The following is a 16,541-nucleotide window of genomic DNA, read 5'->3' as shown; positions in this document are numbered from 1 at the left end:
CAGCCACGTGTGAACATAATGACATGAATAGGGAAGAAAAAATTACGAAAAGAATTCCTTACGTGGATAATAAGGAAAATTACTCAAAAAGTTCACTCCAAATGACTCGATCAGTTATCGCCAATTCATCCGATCCTGAGAAACCAATCTTTTATGACCGAGTGGCACAATTTAAGTGGTATAAAAGTCAATTATATAGTATAGATATAGTATAATATCACTTTGCATTTTTGTGACAGGCTTAGACACGCTGAAAAACCAAGTAAACCAATAAAGTGTGTTTGGTGAACTGAATGATTGATCAACTTATTTGTCTTTTGGGCTGAAATTTATATTGGTGACTCATACTGTATATCTTTGTTTGTTTATTGGCTTTAAATACATTTTAGTTGTGTTCATCTGGTTGATTTTTGTGTTCATCTGGTTGAGATCTTTATTTTGACCATATAGATGAGGAAGAGCTCACTATTAAAATGGTGGTTAGTCTGGTAGATAAAGGCACCTGGCACCCCTAATAAAAAATAAACAAACTCTGTTAATACTGCTATAAAGTATCTCCTTAGACTGTCCAATTTACCGTCATAACTAGCTCTATACATACAGTAGGCTAATGTATGTGTGGCAGGGTATTGTAATCTGTTCTTTCTTTCTTTCTTTGGTCTGTGTCTGGCTGGCTCTCTGTCTGGTTCTCTTTCTGTCTGACAAAAACACCATCAACTTTGATGTTTTGTGAGCTGACCTGTACATGGCAGGGATCAGGGTAGTCACACAGATCATCTGGGAATGCGGTGCGGATCAACTCCTTCAGCTCTGCAGGGTAAACATAAGTGGGATGGCCAGTGCGCCCCTCCGTGACACCAACGCTGCGAAGCACCTATAACACAATGGAAATCACAAGTCCTTATTGAAGCACCTATAACACAATGGAAATCACAAGTCCTTATTGAAGCACCTATAACACAATGGAAATCACAAGTCCTTATTGAAGCACCTATAACACAATGGAAATCACAAGTCCTTATTGAAGCACCTATAACACAATGGAAATCACAAGTCCTTATTGAAGCACCTATAACACAATGGAAATCACAAGTCCTTATTGTAGGAGCTATAGAAGCACCTATAACACAATGGAAATCACAAGTCCTTATTGTAGGAGCTATAGAAGCACCTTATAACACAATGGAAATCACAAGTCCTTATTGTAGGAGCTATAGAAGCACCTATAACACAATGGAAATCACAAGTCCTTATTGAAGCACCTATAACACAATGGAAATCACAAGTCCTTATTGAAGCACCTATAACACAATGGAAATCACAAGTCCTTATTGAAGCACCTATAACACAATGGAAATCACAAGTCCTTATTGAAGCACCTATAACACAATGGAAATCACAAGTCCTTATTGTAGGAGCTATAGAAGCACCTTATAACACAATGGAAATCACAAGTCCTTATTGTAGGAGCTAGGAGCAGCCATACTTAGGGCTGTCACGATATGACATTTTACATGACGATTAATTGTCACTCAAATAATTGCCGATTAACGATTTAATTGTGTTTTTGTCGTTGATAATTACATTTCTGTTTGGCTTTTAGGCTTTGAAGTTGTACATGGTAGATATGACACATAACCTAAATATACAAAGAAATTACTGACATATTTGACAACTTACTACTTAAAAAATAACCTTGATAGTGGAAATAGCCGATCTACAAGCTCACAACGCGTCGCGATGCGACGCATTGTGAGCTTGTAGATCTGCTATTTCCACTATTTCGGACATTTTTCAACATTCACGATTATGACGATTATGACAAAATAATTGCGATAATGTCAAATAATCACGATTAGACGATTATGTAATAATTGTGACAGCCCTAGCCATACTGGTTTCAAACCAGCTGAAGAGCTACACAGTACAACACATTGTGATTGTACGTTGGCTATTTTTGCGAATCACCCTATGATTAAGTATAAAGGGCATAAGTGGTTAATAACATGAAGTCCTATGAGTGCCCATTCTGTGTTTGTCATAACAGAATATTTGGCAGGAATTGGCAAACATTTGTTCGAAATAGAAAAAGGTAAAGTTTGAGTAAAGATATTTGGTGAGAAGGGGACCAAGTATAGACCCCTTGACCCTTGGGTACCGTTCCCAAGGGGTTTATCTAAAAGCTAGTAGACATGCCATTTTCACCAAATCTTTCCCTATTTTGCCAAAATATGACATGACTATATTAGGGACGCTGGTGTTCATGTGGTTAATGGCAGTATTATTAGCCAGTCAATCAATAAAGCACATCATCATCATTATCATAGTCACTAGTGTCTCATCATTCCTCCCTCTTTCTCTCTCATAACATTTGTGGAAAAGCACAGATTTACATCTACTGTAGGCCTATATTAAAGTCATTGGATATTACTAACCAGCTTCCGCTGGATGATTCTGTAGGCTTTCTTGCGACGGGCGTGGTCGGTCCTCAGACGGCTGGCAGCATGGAGCACCGATGCTATCCACACAGGTAATCTGAAACACATCACGGTACTATCGTTAATCGCAATTATTTCCCCCACAATATTGTGACATGTCATTTTCAGAGATAATATGGACTAGTTTGTAAACATCTGAAGTTGCTCCTGTATCTGTTTGCCCGACCCTTGAGTCGTAGCAATACAGTAGCCTATATGTTGTACTTTGTTATGTTGTTATGTATGTCAGTGGTTCTCAAAGTGGGGTCTGGGGATTCATGTTATTTGTTTTCACATTTTTTTACATAAATCTTCTCTTCTGGGGATCCCGGTCACAAACTCTTTGCAGGTATACGGTCCATGGCCAAATACATACATTATCAATTTGGGCGACATGAAAAAGTTTGAGCCACCGTTATATGTTGTATTAGAGTGTTATACATGTTAGCCACTTATATATAACAAATACTTCGTTGACCAGGATTTGAGTTCTACGGAGATACGCATCCAGACAAATTTCAATGATTTCCTTTAACGTTTAACCTACCCAAATGAATGGCAGAGATCAATAAAGGCATCCATAGTTAAAGTTGAGAGCAGGCAATGGCAGGGTCAACTACAGGGGTCAAATCATAGAGTAAACATTGGTTAATTAAGCTGTTATGGCATACATGAACATCCTATAGGGAAAACTATATACGGTACCAGCAAGCAGGTGGGCAAACAAACAGACAAAAACATCTAGAAGAAAAGGTATTGCTGTACCTAGCAGCTTTTTTGTTGCAGTTTGTAGAGATTTAACTGGTATGAGAATGGAGACTCTTTAGACCAGTGGTTCTCAAAGTGGATTTCAGGGACTCTCTAGGTTCCTTACAAGTCTGTAACTTTGACAGTGTACAAATGGAACCAAATGTACCCTAACAGGTTCATTTGGTTCCATTTGTACACTGCAAAAAACCTTCCAATGTCAAAGTTTGAGAACCACTGCTTTAGACCACAGTCTGGTACTGCAGCACTGTTGCTTCAACACTAGAATGACTTTGGGGTAAAAATAAATTCTGCAGGGGCACTCGCGCTGGCCTACCGGTCCAGGCGCATACATACCACATAGGCTATGATGCCTGACAGCGTGTCGCGGGTTCGAGTCCCGATCCCGACGACCTTTGCTGCGTGTCACTCCCCATCTCCCCATTTCCTGTCCAGTCTACTCCTGTCCTATCAATAAAAGGCACACAAGCCCAAAAACAAAATCTAAAAAAGAAAGAAATCCTGCTCCCCAAAGATGCAAATAGTCAGAGAGACACATAGGCTATTGTGTGGCCTATATGTGTGTATATAGCTATTAATAGGCTACACTATATACCATATTAGCCTTACATTAAGACAATGCTTGCCGAGACGTTGGGGCGACGGGCTATGCGGAAGTCTCGGCAGGAATATCTTAACGTAAGGATAACACCATGTGTCTCTGACTGTTTTATTAGATTGAGTAGGCACTGAAACAGAGGGCACCTCAATGTAACTTTTCCCAAAATGTAAACAACTAAAGAATGTATGATTTGGAACATGGTCAGAAATAATGTAAAGTAGTCTACACATGATTTGAACCTGGTACAGTAGGCTATCAAACCTACATTTCCCTCTAAACTTTTGTTCTGTACGCAATTTGGCCAAGACAATTCACCTAGGTAAAACTGAATGTATCCTCTTTGGATCTAGTCAGAAACTTAGCCTAGTTGAGAACTTCACAATAGGTGACACTCTGATAGAAAGAAAAAAACAAATCTGCTACCTGGGTTGCATCCTGGAGGCTAACCTATCCAGTGAAAAAACTACAACAAAGGTAATCAAAAAAGTCAACCAACGAATTCGTTTCTTGCAAAGGGTTGCCCCGCTGATCAATATTAAATCCCGAAAGACACTAGGATGTGCTCTTATTGGGCCCCTCATTGATTACGGAGTCCTTGTCTGGTATCGCGACGCCCCAGCTGCCTTAAAGTTAAAGCTCCAAACAGCCCAGAACAAACTAATTAGGGTTGTGCTTGGTCTCCCTCCTCAGACCCACCTTACCGATCATCACCACGAAAGCGTGGGGTGGCTCAAAGTAGCTGACAGAGTACAGCATCTTGCAATGGGCCTGGTGTACAAGATACACTACACCTCCAAGATACAAACTACTTCTTAAAGGTCAAGGATGTTCACGATCACAACACCAGACCAGAGGCAGCTCCACTAATCATCATCAACGTAGATTTAACACTAAACAAGGCTCTAACTCGTTCTCCTGCTATACCATCAACATGTGGAACGCCCTTCCACAAGCCTTAAAGGAGAGCAAATCCCTAGCCTCCTTCAAAATTGGTCACCTTCAGACAGCTGCTACCCGTGACTTGTAAATAGACTAAGCCCCCAGCCCCCCCCCCCCCCCTTTTTCTTTTTTCTGCCTTTGTATTTGATGTTATGCTTTTAAAACTGATATTATCCTAGATAAAGTATGTTCTATCCGTCTGTCTTTCAATGTTATATGAGATACTTAAATTAAAGTAGTAGTTCCTGTGGAAATAAGCCTCGGCTTTCTAGGATCTCCTTTTAGTTGACCTTGTACCAGTGATTTGTACTGTCATGAAACTGTACATTTTTCTATTGCAAACTTCTAATAAATTATTCAATCAATCAATCAAAGACATGCAAATTATAAACTGTTTTTTTTTTCTTTTTTTTGTTTATTTGATCACTCACATACATTTATCAGGCCATACATCCACTTATTCTTATTCTATTGTTACAGGTGATCAAAAGGAAAAGGCCGAAGCTGAAAGCTTATGAATGCCTATCCTAGTATACATGGAGTAATTACAATGATTGGTTGTTGTAGAAATAGGCAAGTGAATTATGGCTGCACAGTGCACACACAAACACAAGCACGCACACACACACACGCACGCACGCACGCACGCACGTACGCACGCACGCACACACACACACACACACACACACACACACACACACACACACACACACACACACACACACACACACTGATGATTTAGAGCTGTAACTGCTCCAATAGTTTGCTGGACAAACCAGCCTATACTTTTAGTGAAACAAAAATTAGCTTAAACAGGGCGAATCTTCTATGTGAACTTTTGAGGCTAATTGATCATGCTAGCAGCAGAGAACAAGAAGGTTCATTATTGCTGCGTGTTAGCTTCAATTCCAAACTCCAGTAACATAGGCTAAAGCTAAGTAAAAGCATTAGTCTACTTTGTTTTTGTGTGATATTAGAGCCCGTTCTTACCTGGTGGGGTGACGTAGGACATTTAGTGCTGCTGGTACAGCCTGGTGGTAATTCCCCTACTCAGCCAACAGGTGGCTTTGTAGACTGATTGCTTTATTAGAAGCTTGCATGGGAAAAGCCAAAGGTAGGCGGGCAGGCAAGTACAGTTCAGTTCACGATACAAGGTCAACTAAAAGGATAAAGACCACAAGAAAGCTTTTGTGCTTTTTTGAATTTGGGTCCCGTTTTACAACTCATAGGTCTACTCATACTGTACAACATTAAATGACAGACAGCTGCCATACTGCGCCTGCCTACTGCTGTAAACATATCTAATCTCAGATTTCACACTTTGTCTACATGCACCTCCTATATATAGGCTTTATATATGTGTGTGTGTGTGTGTGTGTGTGTGTGTGTGTGTGTGTGTGTGTGTGTGTGTGTGTGTGTGTGTGTGTGTGTGTGTGTGCATATATACATATACATATACATATAGGCCTATACATAATACATGTATATATATATATATATATATATATATATATATATATATATATATATATATATATATATATATATATATATATATATTGATAAAGCAAAAAATGGAAAAGCAGCTGGAATAGAGGGCCTTTATAATGAAGTTCTTAAAGCTCCCAAGATATTGCCTGTTTTGTTTAGTTTATTTCAGACATGTTTTAAATATAGTATTATTCCTTCTCTTTGGTATAAGTCTATCATTAAACCAATTCCCAAATCTGCCAAGAATGATCCAACGGTCCCTCTAAATTATAGGGGCATTAGTCTCATGAGTACTGTTTACAAACTATATTCTAGTATTCTAAACAGTAGGCTCTCTTATTATTTGGAGGAATTTGATATATTGGCTGATGAGCAGAATGGATTCAGGAAGCACAGGGCCTGTATTGATCATATCTATACAGTATCCACAGTGATTAAAGGAAGAATTGAAGAGGGGAAATCTACCTATGCATGTTTTATAGACTTTCAAAAGGCTTTTGATTGGGTTAATAGAGATTTGCTTTTCTTTAAATTACTCCAGAGTGGTGTCGATGGTAGATTTTACAAAGCTATTAAAGTATTATATGAGGTTCCTGTAGCATCTGTTCAATTGAATGACTTCACTACTGGTTGGTTTTCAACACCATTTGGAGTGAAGCAGGGAGATGTTTTATCTCCATCTTTATTTGCTATCTTTGTTAATGATCTAGTCCAGGAGATTAAAGACTCCGGTCTAGGGGTCATGTTGGATGATGTTGTTGTAAGCTGTTTACTTTATGCGGATGATATAGTCCTCCTGGCAGAGTCTGGAGATGCTTTACAGAAGATGCTGAATATTGTTCAATTCTGGTGCTCAAAATGGAGGCTTATGATTAGGGTCAGTGACGTGACGCCCCAAAAAACATGTTTTTTAAAAAACTTTAAATAGCAGGCATAAAAATTATTTACTTTTGTTCTACTCACTCTCAACTTTATGGAAACACATTTTGTTTTTAGATATTTTATTGGAATCAGACTTTATTGAGCAGTTTGTTGTACTTGTGCCTAAAACCGTCATCTGGTGTGACATGACAATAATTGTTCATAAAATGAAAATGGAGTACACCTTTCTTAAGTTACTCACTTTATCAAAGTCCTTTATCATAACTAACCTGTGATCCACTATAGTTTTGTGAAAATTAATTGAATCTGTATATTTTTTTCATAATCAACACTCTGTGTGAGGCCCATGTTGTCGATCTTTCAACATATTTTAATTTTATTCTGACAAAAACTTTCTTTAAAATTACACAAATATTTGTGACTCTTCCTGATACTATTTTCTATGTAAACCATACACATTTTTTCGGTTTCATCATTAATAAAGGTATGATTTCTCACTATTTGGAATGTCACACCAGATGACTTAGTGTCACACCAGATGACCATATCTTCATGTGTCAAAGCAAACTGTGTTTTAACCTACCTATTAGTGAGTACTGAACTTTACTGATTGATTAAACAATTACCCAGGAAAAACAGCAACAGTAAAATTGCTTTAACATTAAATAACATGGCCTTAATATTTCTGAACAGGATAGTATTGTTGGGCCTTAACATAGGATAACAAAGAATTGTAGTAGTAGATGGATGATGAGGATGTGCACAGGAATGCTACGCACACCTAAGTCTTCTGCCGGCCCACGGCAGAAGGATCTTAAAGAGACAATAAGGTGCATAGCCACACTGGGAGCCAAGGCAACATTTTATTAACACCAATTATTGGAAACAACTCAGCATTCAGGTGTATTACTTTTTTCCGAAGTCTCCTGAACTTGAACACAGCATTTTGAGTTGAACAAATTTATTTACGAATCATGTCGTTACACCACATCTCCACTAGCTAAAGAGTGCTGGTTTGTGCAACTCCGAAAATAGCTGATCTACAAGCTCTCGCAGCACAATGCGTTGAGAGCTTGTAGATCAGCTATTTTCGCTATGTTTGTCTCGGGTCCTACCTTACCTCATTGTCCAGTCCAGTGAGTGAAAGTACAAAAGTATTAGATTAGATTAGAATAGACATTTAGACTGCATTGTACATCAGCCAGTCACATTTGGTGAGGGTATCTAGACATTTAGACTGTATTGTACATCAGCCAGTCACATTTGGTGAGGGTAGCAAACCGTTTGCCCTGTTGCGGTTCTGCTATGCCACAGACAACTTCCTGCTCTTTGTAGAAAATGCAGTCTCGCCCCTTTGGCCAGACAAAACCATTTTTCATTTTTCCAAGTTGATTCATGCAGTTTATCTCTAGCCCCTCCTTATTAATGGTAACAATCTGCCCCACATATGGCTTTCCCTCATATTTGATTATGACAAACTGTCCTTGTGTGTATTCATCTGAGGAGGTGTCTGAATCCTCAGCTTGGGCCTCTCCAATAGATGCACTTGTGTCCAGCACCTGAGTAGAAGACCTTCAGGAGGAGACATTTAAATGTAATTTATTTGTCAGGTAGATTGTTTTTAGTAGTAAAATGTAATTACTAGCAAGTCCTCAAGTTTGCCAAGTATGTTATACTCACTGAGCTCCGGAAGCTGTTTTGGGCCTGCAGCTGACCTGGGAAGGGGGCAGTTCCGCAGATGGGCCACCACTTAGTTAAGGAAGAAAAGGAATGAATGGATGACATAAGTTACTTTATTGTCATTAAACAGGTACAATTACAGGTATCATAAAATTGGCAAAGAGAATGATTTAGTTATACTTACTCATCACTTGTCTTGTCACCTGGCACCTCAGCCCTGGAGACTTGGTCGAACTGTAATTTCCGTGGGTTGTGACAGGTGCAGATCTGAGGAAACTGGCAGAAACAACTCAGGTCTCTGTAAACTATCTTTCCCGGGAAGATAGAAAGAACCTGGTGCGTAGTGCTGATGCCAGTCACTGGACGCACTGATGGAGGGACCATTTCATCCATGTTGGATATCTTCTCTTCTTCGATCCACATGACAGTGACTTTTTCAGAGGACTTCTGTAAATACTCACACAGATCCCTCGGTGTTTGTAGGTCACTGCCTCCGAGGACATACATGTCTGCCTTACGCTTCAGCACCCCTCCCACACCATCAGGTGCGCCCTTTCCATGGGAACGCTCTGAAAAGTTCCAGGTGACCCTCTTGAATCCCCATGTATAAGGAATGCTGCTCATGAGGAAGCAGTTTGTGCGATTCCGGTACTGGGTTGCTGGCCCATCACTGAGGACATGCAGGGTGTCAATTGCATTGTCTTGTTTTCCTCGGAAATCATCAATAACTGGCTTGATGTGTGCCCACACAGCACGCTCATCATGGCGTAAGGACTGTGAAATGGTGGCATAACACTGGGAGCCACTGACTGAGTAGGCAACTCCGGTATGCACTGTTGCCTGCTGCCTATTGCCACCAAAATGAAACGCCTGAATCTCTGTGTTTAGTTTACATGCATAGTTCTCAGAAAAGTCTATATGCAAGACCATTTCCTGGGTTGGATGCTCTCCTTGATGTGTCTGAACTGCTTCACCTGATGAAGCCAGTTGAGCTGATGACTTGCAATCGCACTGAGCCTCTGGTTGAACACATCAGTGAGTCCAAATTAATCAATTTATTTGAATTGTGCTAAATCTATAACTAGTAGTCCTACTTTTTTTCCTTCTTTTTTTTTTGTTTTGCTGTATCCAAGTAAGGATAAGAACAGCTATGGTTTTGTTTAAATGCCCTTCCTCCATATCCATTCATTCATCACTATACAGTATGTTTGTGTATTTTGGAAATAATAAAATCACATTTTCTGTACCACCCATTTTCTGTTGTCAAGTGTCTTATATTAACTGCTTATAACGGATAGTTATTATAAAGTGTTACCACAATATAAGGTTTAGGTTTCTGTGAAGGGGTTTCTGCTCTGTCTGATGAATTTGCTGTATCACCGAATGAAGCTAAATTAAATTATGTAAAAATGTTTAAAACGTTGTTTTAAACATGTTAAAATGTTTTAAATGGACAAAAGAAACATGGGACTTGTTATTTATTGTTATGTCTGTAGGAAAATACAGTATATATCATCTGGTGTGACAATCAAGTCATCTGGCGTGACAAGCAGATATGTCACACCAGATGACGAAGTGTCACACCAGATGACGTTTTCTGCATTTAGGACTACCTTGAGGCTACCAGGTACACATTAGCATGCTAACAACATGCTAGCTATAACAAAACAACCTAGATTTACATGTAATTATGACCAAAGTTTCAAATAACTTTTGCTTTATTAATGAAAAAGGTGTCACACCAGATGACATCCAGAAGTGCCACACTTGTCAAAGTTTCAACAAGATGGCATTTCATGAAAATGTTAAAATCATAACTCACCTCAGACACCTGTCTTGCAGTTGTGCTGGGAGTGCTGAATAGCCTTACAGAAGAAGGACCTCTCTAGCCCAGTAGGTGTCCAAATTATTGCCTGTTTAATTTTTCCAAACTAGTGTCACACCAGATGATTTTGGTTTGGGGGACAAAATCTTTTTGATCAGAAATGACTGAAAACATTATGCTTGGACTTTGAAAAGATATAGGCTCACAAATAGACATTTTTTTTTGCCTAAATTCATTTTTAAATGAATTTTAGCAATTCTTTTTCTTAGTTTTATTCAAGTTCCCACTTTGAGAAACAAGGTCGGGACAGTCACACCAGATGACATTTACCATGTTTGGTTGAAGATTCTGAAGAAATGAGGAATGAAATGTTTTAATCTTGAGTAAGTTCACATAAAGCTTAATGTCCTGCACAATATTCAGAAGGTTTTTGACAAATATATATTTTTTATTTATACATGTTTGACACCGAGGACAGCGAAAACGCTACGTCACGTCACCCACCCACTAATCAAAGTAAAACTCAGATTATGCACTTTAGAAAAAAAGGCACAGTAAGATCTCTTCAGAACTTCTCATTTGGTACCCTGTCTTTGGACTATACTGAAGCATATAAGTACTTGGGCTTTACACTAGATGAATTCATGTCTTATGATTCTGGAATTGCAATATTGGCAGACTCTGCGGGTAGAGCTGTTGGGTCAATAATTAGTAAAATGAAATTTTGTAAAGATATTGGTTATTCCACATACTCACAGCTCTATGATGCATGTGTTTGTCCTATACTCGTTTATGCTGCAGGTGTTTGGGGTTTTAAGGACGTCAAACAGGTACATTCTATCCAGAATAGAGCCATAAGGTGTTTCCTTGGGGTACATGCATTTGCCCCATCTCTTGCGATCCAGGGAGATATGGGTTGGGAACCGATGGAGATCAGGCAAAAGGGAGAAGTGATTCGGTTGTGGAACCGCCTCGTTAATATGTCAGAGAGTAGGTTAACAAAAAAGGTCTTCAACTGGGATAAGGCACACAATGGGCCATGGACGAAGGGAGTTTTTTCTATTCTCAGAGAGGCAGATCTGGCGTATGTTTTTCTTAATATGCTTTGTTGTAACATTAACTTGTTGAAACAAAAAATATTTTGTAATCACAAAGAGAAATGGTCAAACGACATATGGTCTAAGCCAAAACTTAGATCATATGTCCAGATTAAGCATTGTTTTGGTACTGAGCCCTATGTCAAATCCTTTTTAACCAGAAACCAACGGTCATTGTGTGCTCAGCTGAGAGCTGGTATCCTACCTCTAGCTATTGAGGTGGGGAGGTTCTCAGCTGTACCAGAAGAGAATAGGATATGTAATGTATGTGACCTGAAAGATGTTGAGAATGAATTTCATTTCATGTTTTATTGTACTCTATATGATGATTTGAGGGTCCCTTTGTTTGATGTAATGCAAAAACGAAAACCTGAGCTGTTCTGGGAAGATGATGGACAGAAGTTAGAATGGTTGTTTAATTATGAAGTCTTTAAGACGGCACATTTTGTTTCCCTAGCCTGGAGTAGAAGACAGTCTCAGCTCTTCAAATAGTAGCTTGAGTGTTAAAGTTGGTTATTTGTTTGATCATTGTTTGTGTGAATTGTTATGTCGGTGAATTGTTTTTGTTAAATGAAATGTAAAGTGTCCTGTAAGTCCATATGGGCTGGGCTTCCTTGGAAGCATGACACTAAAATAAAGAAAAATCAATCAATCATATACAGTTCTTACGTTGTTCCTTGGGGTCATATTAGCCAAGAACAGTTGAGATATTCTCTCCTAAATGAAGCGCATACATATCTTAGCCAGGTCCTATAGACCAGGGGTCTTCAACGTTTTCAGGCTAAGGACCCCTTAGTTGAGAGAGAGATGAAGCAGGGACCCCCACAACCCTTTCAGAGATTCCATATAGTTTCATGGTTTGACAGCACAATCATCAGCGTGTTTTGGATTCATGTCAGTTTGTGTTTTCAGATATTTAACCACTTGAACCGTCAACACTTAATACACTTGACCTTTCACTCTGTACTTAGTCTGCTCTTTTTCCCCTCTACACCAAAGCTTTTTGCCAAAAATAGCCAATCTACAAGCTCACAACGCCTTGCAGCGCGAGGCGTTGTGAGCTTGTAGATCTGCTATTTTTGGCTAAAGTTCTCAGAATATGGACGCTACAAAAACAATTTCTATCACACAAAGATTTGAGGACCCCTATAGTAACTCTGAGGACCCCCTAGGGGTCCCGGACCCCCTGTTGAAGACCCCTGCTATAGACTAAAAAGGATTTAACGTAGAGGTGGCGTTCCACAGCTTAGGGGCCCGGACTGCAAAAAGCCCAGCACATCCTTTGTGATAAGCTGGGCTGTGGGAGCCTCCAGGAGGACCAGGTCTGAGGACCTGAAGCTGCACACAGGCTTGTAAGGTTCGTCAGAGATATAACTGGGAGCCTGAGTGTCCATTCACATGCAGCTTTAAAAGTCAATCATAAAATCAATTCTGAAACTAACGGGTAACCAGTGAAGAGCAGCTAAGCTGGGGGTGATATGGTCATTAGAGTTGGTCAGCAGTCTGGCAGCTGTATTAATTGAAGAAGGGATATTGCTTTTTTGCAGAAGCCATAATGTGCACACCTTTGTGAGTGTTAGGTCAGCTGACACAAACAAAAACAAACACAAAGGATGACCACAGAATCTAAATAATCAAATGGACATGTGTGTAATGTATACTGAAATGCAAAAAGGAAAATGCAGAAAAAGTTGGTGGACAATGTTTTGTGTCCCTGTCAACTGATTTATGTAAATTAATGAAAGGCAAATGCTTCAACCTAGCTGGGAGATGTGTAACATCTGAACATTCAGATCTATACAGATCATCATTATTATTACATGTGTATACAGTATATGTAATATCTTTAAACTTATTTACTCTTTTGAATAACTTTTTTGAATACTTTTCAGTGATAGTGCTATGCATTCAAATACTGACATGGGTGAACTTGAAACTTTGTGCATGCATTTGTGTGCATGCCATCATCATTGCATGTCAATGAGTGTGTTTGTTCATCCTCTGCTAGGAAGGTAACGCTCTACGTGCCTGACGCCTGATTATGGATCCCACTGGAGAAGATGGATGGAAACAGTAGGCTATATAGCGCTCGTTTTCACCAGCGTCGGCAGATTAGCTACTCACCAGCGTCGGCAGATTAGCTACTCACCAGCGTCGGCAGGTTAGCATTTCACCAGGTTAGCATTCACCAGCGTTAGTTTTACTGAGGTTAAGGTTAGGGTTAGGGTTAGGGTTAGATTTAGGGTTAGGGTTAAGGTTATAAGGTTAAGGTTAAGGTTAAGATTAAGGTTAAGGTTAAGGTTAGGGTTAGGGTTAGTGTTAGGGTTAAGGATAGGTTTAGGTTTTGGTGCACCTCTGCCGCGGTCCAAGTGACAACAATGGAGCGCTGCGGCTCCCTACATCTGGTTCAGCCAATCACAAGCTTCAAAAATTAGTCCGGCGGGGCGTGGTTATCCATCTTTCCCAGTGGGATCCATAATCACTGACACACACACACACACGCACGCACGCACACACGCACGCATGCACACATTTCACCTTGTGTTTTTGATGATGGCTGGATATTCATGTTCATCCATCATGAGAACTGTCAGAATATGAGAACTATTTGCATGTCCAGCCACCACTGAACATTAAAAGGTGCTATACTGCATGTGTGGACAGCAGAGCACACAGAGAAGACGACTCCACAGCAGGGCAAAAAGGTTTGATTGCAAAAGGTACAACATTATGTATTTTGAGTTATATTATGAAGTTGATTTAGTATTATGTTGTAGTGTAATTTTCATTAGAATGTATGTTTTAGAGGTGATCTGATTATCATTATGTTAGAGATGTCTTGCTATTCAAAGTGTAACTTATCACTATATGTGCCTCTCTCTGTCTCTGTCTGTTTATTGTTACTTTTCATTTGTCCGTCTCTCTATAAGACTTTACTGAATTGTGAAAAGACAGAGGGTGCAAAGCTGCCAGGAAGATGAACACATCAAATGAGTCTGTCATCTACAGCAACGTGGACATTGTACAAATCTCCAGCACAACAGTCAGCCTGGTCCTGGGAGTCCCCATCAACAGCTGGGTTCTGTGGCTGGTATTAACCGGACCAGCTGGTACAATGGCCTCAGACATTTTCACACTCAATCTGAGTGTATGTGAGATCATCTTCAGCTTGTTATTTCTTTCCCTTTTTATCAAGCCAATTTCCCTGTTTGAAACATTCGTTTATGCTTTCCTGTTAACTGGACGTCCTGTCTTCCAGAGCTGTATGTGTGTAGAGAGATTCATGGCAGTGGTTCACCCAGTGCTCTTCCTCAAGTTCAAACCCCTCAGGTACAGGGTGGCTTGCTCTGCGTTGGCCTGGTTGGTCATCATTGTGGTTCCACTAGTGTACATGCTAATATGCATGCTTTTGGGTTTTAACAAGGTAATAATGTATTTTTATGTGGGTCAATGCCTATTTTTCATGTCAGTGATGCTAGTGTGCAGCCTTGCCGTTCTCAGGGTTCTGAAACAGCCCATGCCAGGGGAGATGGGGAGGGAGAGGGAGAGGGACAACAGCATGAAGAAGAGAGCCTTCATTATCATCTGCCTGATCATGGTGTCATTTTTAGGAAGTTTCTTAATTTGGTGCATTATTCTCATTTTTGTCATGCAAGGAAGTGACCTTGATTTTCTTTATATTATATCTATGTTTATTACTGTGGTCGCTGGGTTGGTTCAGCCACTGCTGTACCTCTGCCAAAAGACTGGCAAACTGCCCTGTGTTAAACCTATACAAGGTACGTAGATACTGTAATCACATAGTGGACTCCCAATAATTGTCTCCACCAGCCGAAGGCTGAGGGAGAGTATGTTTTCCCCTCCGTCCGTCCGTCCGTGCGTGCGTGCGTCCGTGCGTCCGTCCGTGTGTCCTCGCAGTTTGTGTGCAGCTAATCTCAGTCGCCGTTGGCCCGATCGCTGCCAAACTGAGCACACACACTCCCTGGATGCCAATCTAGAACCTCTGCCCCACATTTTTCAAATCAACCTCATGGTGGCGCTATAACAGGCCGATTTGTGTGGCCTGGTTGTTACCAGCTAATCTCCGGCGCCGTTGGCCCGATCGCTGCCAAACTGAGCACACACACTCCCTGGATGCTAATTCAGAACCTCTGCCCCCCATTTTTAAATCAGCCTCATGGTGGCGCTATAACAGGCCGATTTGTGTGGCCTGGTGGAGACCTGTGCTCGGAAGAGCACTGCTTCTAGTTATATCTGCAGTTATACTAATGAATCAAGTATAGTGAGGGGTCATGGCTAGTAGTTGTTCAATGATTAATGTAATTGTATATTGTGTTATTTTATTTTATATGTATATACTTTTATCTCTTTGCAATGTTTCTTAGCTTGTTTTGCTGTAACCTTTTAAGCACTTATTATTTTGTGTAACAGTGTAACCACAGTGTACAATAAATAAAGTTTATTACTGTTGTAGTGGGTAGACAGATATAATCCACATACTATCATTGTGAACACTCATAAGTATGTAATGATGTGTGTTTTAGCTGCACCAGTTAGTTGTTTCACTAAAGTCAGACTCACACACAGGTTTTTTTTTGTTTTAATTGTCTCCACCAGCCGAAGGCTGAGGGAGAGTATGTTTTCCCCTCCGTCCGTCCGTCCGTGCGTGCGTCCGTGCGTGCGTGCGTGCGTCCGTCCGTGCGTCCTCGCAGTTTGTGAGCAGCTAATCTCAGTCACCGTTGGCCCGATCGCTGCCAAACTGAGCACACACACTCCCTGGA

Source organism: Nannobrachium achirus (genome assembly GCF_963921795.1).
Source record: "Nannobrachium achirus genome assembly, chromosome: 21".
In the NCBI taxonomy this organism is placed as follows: Eukaryota; Metazoa; Chordata; class Actinopteri; order Myctophiformes; family Myctophidae; genus Nannobrachium; species Nannobrachium achirus.
The sequence above is the reverse complement of the archived record's forward strand: the minus strand, read 5'-3'. Positions refer to the sequence as shown.